The following is a 6,507-nucleotide window of genomic DNA, read 5'->3' as shown; positions in this document are numbered from 1 at the left end:
CTTACAATTGGATTTCAAAAGTGATGCTGCAATCAAAATAAACATCCAAAACAAGTTGATAAGCCCCAGTTCATCTTGGTTTTTTTATCAACCGTGAGTTAAATCTGAGAGTTCATTACGAGAATTGTAAACACAAAGTTTTCCCAAGATCAGGTAGTCTGCATCACCTAAAGATGACATTATCTTTTTAAAACAAAATGGAATATTTTCTAAGGACAATTTATTATTTCAAAAACAAGAAAAAAATAAATAAATCGTTATGAGCCACTTAGTTCAAATTTAATACAAATACACTTCAATTTTTTTACAGAGCATGTCCTAAGAAAAAATCATAGGGGCCGGCCAGTAGCTTAGCGGTTAAGTGCGTGTGCTCCGCTACTGGCAGCTTGGGTTCCGATCCTGGGTGCGCACCGACGCACCGCTTGTCCGGCCATGCTGACAGCAACTAGAAGGATGTGCAACTGTGACATACAACTATCTACTGTGGCCTTGGGGAGAAAAAGGGAAAAAAAGGGGGAGAATTGGCAATAGATGTTAGCCCAGGGCCAGTCTTCCTCAGCAAAAAGAGGAGGATTGGCATGGATGTTAGCTCAGGGCTGATCTTCCTCACAAAAAAAAAAAAAAAGATATTAAAAAAAAAAGAAAAAATCATAAATTATCAGCACAGGTAAGAACTACTTCTGAATGTGCAGACATAAAACTACAGAAGATTCAAAGTAAGATATGTATGTCTTCTGAAATTTAATGTCAGTTATTTTGCTTTTTGATATTAAACTCTTTAGATCCTAGTATTTATTATTTAAGACAGCATTTCTCTTAAATAGAATTTAGCTGCTGATTTGTCAGAAATAACTTTTTGGGGGCCGGCCCCGTGGCTTGGCGGTTAAGTGCATGTACTCCGCTACTGGCGGCCCGGGTTCGGATCCTGGCGCGCACTGACGCACCGCTTCTCCAGCCATGCTGAGGCCCTGTCCCACACACAGCAACTAGAAGGATGTGCAACTATGACGTACAACTATCTACTGGGGGGCTTTGGGTGAAAAAAAAGGAGGAGGATTAGGCAATGGATGTTAGCTCAGAGCCGGTCTTCCTCAGCAAAAAGAGGAGGATTAGCACGGATGTTAGCTCAGGGCTGATCTTCCTCACACAAAAAAAATAAATAACTTTTTGTTAAAAAATATTTGAAAATGTTGGGAAAATACAACTAATTCCACCACTAAGACAAAACATTTTGATAAATATCTACTAGATATCTCTTGAAATGCAGAAGTAAACACAGACAGTTTTATAGAAGTGGAATTATATTATACATATTCTGTATCTGCTTTTTAAACTATTATTCTTAATACTATGCCTTGAAAATCTTCACATGTTGGTAACTATAGATCTACATGACCATTATAATAGCTACATTGGATTAAACTGTATGAATGAAGTAGCTTTTTAATCACTCAACTGATGGACAGTTAGGTTGTTTCCAACTTTACTATGATAAGCAATGCTGCAATGAAAACAATCTTGACATGTATTTACAGATATGTCTATCTCTTTAGAATAAATTCCCACAGAGAAGATAATAGATCAAAGGGATCCACATTTTAAACTACAGACAATGCTTATCTGCTCTCCAGATCAGAAACCGTTTTATACTCCCATCAGTAGTGCATGAGTGTCCATTTCTTGTATTTCTAACGAGGTTGAACAACTCTTCCCATAAGTTTGCTGGCTATATGTATCTATTATTGTTTAGATCATCTACTCATGTCTATTTTTCTTCTGGGTGTTCATCATTTACTAATTAATTTGAAGTATTTTTTTTTTTTGAGATTATTAATCTCTATTGTTGGAGGTTTTTTTCTACTTTTCCTGCTTTGCTATTTCTTTTATACTTTGGGCTTTTGACTAATGGTATAAAAGGCTTTTCACCTCTCAAGATTATAAAAAATATTCTACCATCTTGTTTTATGTAATTTTATTATATTTAAATTTTTGAACCATCTAAAAGTCTTTTGTAGTTACATGTGAAGTCAGATTCTAGTTTTATTTTTGTTTCCCAAATGGGTAGCCAGTTCTCTTACTGAATAACTTTTTCCCCACTGAAAAGCCATTTTTATCACCTACAAAGTGAGAAGCATTTCTAAACTCTATTTTGTTCCACTGATCTAGTTACTTTTGAATTAATAGGACTCCACTTCAATAACTCTAACTTGGGAAAAATTTTCATATCTGCCGGGACTCGTTCCAACTCATTTTTGTTTCTGAATTTTTCTGGCTATTTGCCCTTTTTTCCACAAAAAACTTTAGAAACATTTTTTAAAGTTCCTAAAAAGTCCTACTGAGATTTTGGTATGAATTACTTTAAATTTCTAGAGTTTGATGGGAAAATCTTTACATGAGTCTATCCAAGAATTCTTTCTCTGAGTGTTCATTTATGTCCCCCTGGAGAGTTTCATAGTTTTCTTTTTAAGGATCTTGTACATTTCTTGTAAATTTGGTCACTTTTATTTCACTGCATTTTTTTTTTTTTTTAAAGATTTTATTTATTTATTTTTCCCCCCAAAGCCCCAGTAGATAGTTGTGTGTCATGGCTGCACATCCTTCTAGTTGCTGTATGTGGGACGCGGCCTCAGCATGGCCAGAGAAGCAGCGCGTCAGTGCGTGCCCGGGATCCGAACCCAGGCTGCCAGCATGGGAGCGCGCACGCTTAACCGTTAAGCCACGAAGCCGGCCCTTCACTGCATTTTAAATAGTAATAGTAGTACTTCTATTGTGAATGAAAGCTTTTTCCATCATATTTTCTAACTGATCAACTGGTTTATATTAATATTTTTATATTTATTATGCAATCAGCTACCTTTCTGAACTCTTTAATAGCTTTTCCATTTGTTCTCTTGCACTCTCAGCTTATGAATAACATACTGTAAGTAGCAATTCTTCTATGTGCTCCCTTCCAATATCTAATTATGTAAAAATATAAAGGATATGTCTTATTTCTAGTGGTTTTCATTAATTTTGCATTGACATAATAAAAATTATCAGTAAATAAAGAGCTCTTTTAGTCAGTTCAGGAACATTTTCTTTAATTATTACTTCTTTCATATTTTTGTTTTGGGGGGCACACCTATAATTCAAAGGTTGCATTTTCATTTCTGTTTTGTTTGCTCTGTCTTGTTTTTTTCTCATCACTTTTCTCTACATTTTGGAGAGTGATCAAATTTCCTCATATGACCCATGAAGTTTCCCGTAGTGTCAGTTAGGCTAATTTGTACCTCTATGGGAATCTGCATTTGGGTTCCTTTTATTTTTTGCATATTTCAGGATGCTCCCTTTTCATTCCTCCCATTTATCTTAACTTATTCTTTCTTTACAGCTAAGAAAAAGGAAAGATTAATTATTTAAACACCTCCTTGTGCAAGACAGAGCACTAAGAACTTCACAGACATTATCTTGCTTACTCCTTACAAACTCTGAGGCAGATATCACTCCCACGTTAAATGTGAGGAAATTGAAACCCGGAATGACTAGGTAATCAGCCCTGGCCTCCACAGCCGGTCAGTAGTAGAGCCAGGATTCAAAGCCAGCTCTTCTGCCTCCATTACCCTTGCTCTTAACAACGCTACCAGGGGGATTCATATGCGCTTGGGCCTCCTCCCTGCTCATAAGGAGCTCAGTTCTTTCAGATCTATACCTGGAGTGAGGTGGCCTCATAAGGACCTTGTGTCAGTTCCATCAGCTGCTGGACTTAGGCATGAGCATCTTCAGCTCCAATTCTTAGATCAGCTGGCTTTGCTGGCGTCAGACAGATGCTCTTTGTACGAGCGTTGTACGCTGCCCAGCATTTGCTACAATCCAGGGATGCTCCACTCTCCACCCTTTTGCAAGGTTTCATTTTTTTTTTTTTTGGGGGAGGAGATCAGCCCTGTGCTAACATCTGCCAATCCTCCTCTTTTTTTGCTGAGGAAGACTGGCCCTGGGCTAACATCCGTGCCCATCTTCCTCCACTTTATATGGGACGCCGCCACAGCATGGCCTGACAAGCGGTGCGTCGGTGCACGCCCGGGATCCTAACCTACTAACCGCGGGCCGCCGCAGCAGAGCGCGCGCGCTTAACTGCCTGCACCACTGGGCCGGCCCTGCAAGGTTTCTTTGTGGTGACTGTACATCCAGGGGTGCAGAGTCCCTCTCCCTCCTGAGGCTGCAGTTGTGCCAAAAATTGACACCTGTCGTCTCTAAACTGCAGGTGAAAGCGAGGAGCTGAGGGACACTGAGGGGTGGGCATCGACCAACTCCAGCTAGCTCAGATGGTGGCTGGGCAATAAGGGTCTTGATTTCCAGGCAGTGCAGCTCCTGTGTCCTGAGTTAGAGGCAGTGGCTGAGTTGGGGCTTTTATCCTACTTACTCTGCAGCTAATTTGCGTTGATGAATCCAATGATTGACACTGGAGTTAGCATCAATTCCCAGTGGATTTTGGCAGAGGGCTTCCATTTATCTTTAGTCTCTAGTACTATTTCAGTCTCTGTGGGTATTTTTACACCATGCTGGGAAAGGACAGTCGGAGACTGCTAATCCCCGGCCACGTTTAACACACGCTTAATGAGCATCTGTATCATGTGACGGTTTGGGATTTAGACTCACTTGTAAAGAACATACATGGATTGTCCCCATCAGTCCCCACACTTACTGACACAGACCAGAGAATCTAGATTCCTCCAATGTAAGATTTCTAGGCTCTCTCCTTGGATGTAGGAAGTTCCCACAATATGAGCTATCCCTACAGCCCTGTGGATTAGTAAAATTGTCTTATGACAATTTTCAAATGACATTTTTTAAAAAAATGATTGTACTAACAAATGCTAAGTGTTGGAAATAGAATTAAGGGTTGAGCTGAGGTGTTTTCCAGTCTGTGAGACGTAGCTGAGGAGGCTGAGAGCCAGGTCAAAGTGACCTCATAGGTTTTGCCGTTCTTGAGAGTTATCTGCTGCAGAAAAAAGCTCTTTATACTTTGAATTGTGGAAGCCCCTTGGCACACAGAGGATTTCTTGCCTCAATAAAGCTGAGGTAAGGACATTATAAAATGCTACTAGATTTTTTTCCCCCCTTTCAGAAGCATCCAAGTTATTTTGTACTTCTATGGCCAAAACTACTATGGATAGGGCCAGCCCCGTGGCTTAGCAGTTAAGTGCCCGCGCTCCGCTACTGGCGGCCCAGTTTGGATCCCGGGTGCGCACCGACGCACCGCTTCTCCGGCCATGCTGAGGCCGAGTCCCACATACAGCAACTAGAAGGATGTGCAACTATGACATACAACTGTCTCCTGGGGCTTTGGGGAAAAAATAGAGGAGGAGGATTGGCAATAGACGTTAGCTCAGAGCCGGTCTTCCTCTGGATTAGCATGGATGTTAGCTCAGGGCTGATCTTTCTCACAAAAATCAATCAATCAATCAATCAATCAATCAATCTACTATGGATAAAGGGAGTTAACAAATGCATCAAAAATATTAAATGTATAATTGGAAATCCCAAACTACACTAAGTGCCCCTCATCTGTCTCCCCATGTCACCCATTTGTGATGGTCAGTCTTCTGTGTCAATACAACGTCATCATGTTTTATGTGTTTACAAAGACTCACCAGTTGACTTTAAGTAGATGATCCTCAGTAATGTAGGTAGGCCTCATTCAATCAGTTGAAGTCTTACGAACAAAAACTGAGGTTTCCCAGAGAAAGACTTCTGCCTTAATTCTGCAATATGGAAAGCCTGCTGGCCTGCTCAATAGATTTAGGCTTGCCAGCCCCTATAACAGCATAAGAAAATTCCTTAAAATAGATCTCTTTATACATACATACGTGTGTGTGTGTGTGTGTGTGTGTGTGCATACCGTCATGCACCACATAACGACGTTTTGGTCAACAATGGACCGCATATACAATGGTGGCCCCATAAGATTAGTGCCATCTAGCTTAGGTGTGCAGTAAGCTACACCATCTAGGTTTAGTGTAAGTACTACACTCGAGACGTTTGCACAGTGGTGAATTCTCCTAATGACGCATTTCTGAGAATGTATCCTTGTTGTCAAACGACGCATGACTGCATGTACATACACATAACACTCTAAAACGTTTTACTTGGCTCTTGTCCCTACTCAACTGTAAGCTCAGGGATGTGGACTATGTCTCACACATCTTTGTATCCTCAAATTCCAGCACAGTGCCTTCCTAAACTTTAGTACTCAGTAAATATTTTGAACTAATGGATGAATAGAATAACCCCCTCATAAAGACTATCAGATCAGGAGATAAGTGACAACTGAGGCAAGGATGATTAATAGGGGAACTAGGAACCTCGGGCAAAATTAGGCTGGAAGGCAGGCAGCTCAACTTCTAAAGTAGCCAGAGGTACGTACCACAAGCCAGGAAAGCCAAATGCCTGGAAACTAAAACTCAGGTTTTATATCGAAAGTCTACTAAAAAACATTAGTGGAGTTTGAATCTACTCGTCATCCGACAT

The sequence above is a fragment of the Ceratotherium simum genome, chromosome 2 (genome assembly GCF_057802395.1).
Source record: "Ceratotherium simum simum isolate JZ-2026a chromosome 2, ASM5780239v1, whole genome shotgun sequence".
NCBI classification, from domain to species: Eukaryota; Metazoa; Chordata; class Mammalia; order Perissodactyla; family Rhinocerotidae; genus Ceratotherium; species Ceratotherium simum.
The sequence above is the reverse complement of the archived record's forward strand: the minus strand, read 5'-3'. Positions refer to the sequence as shown.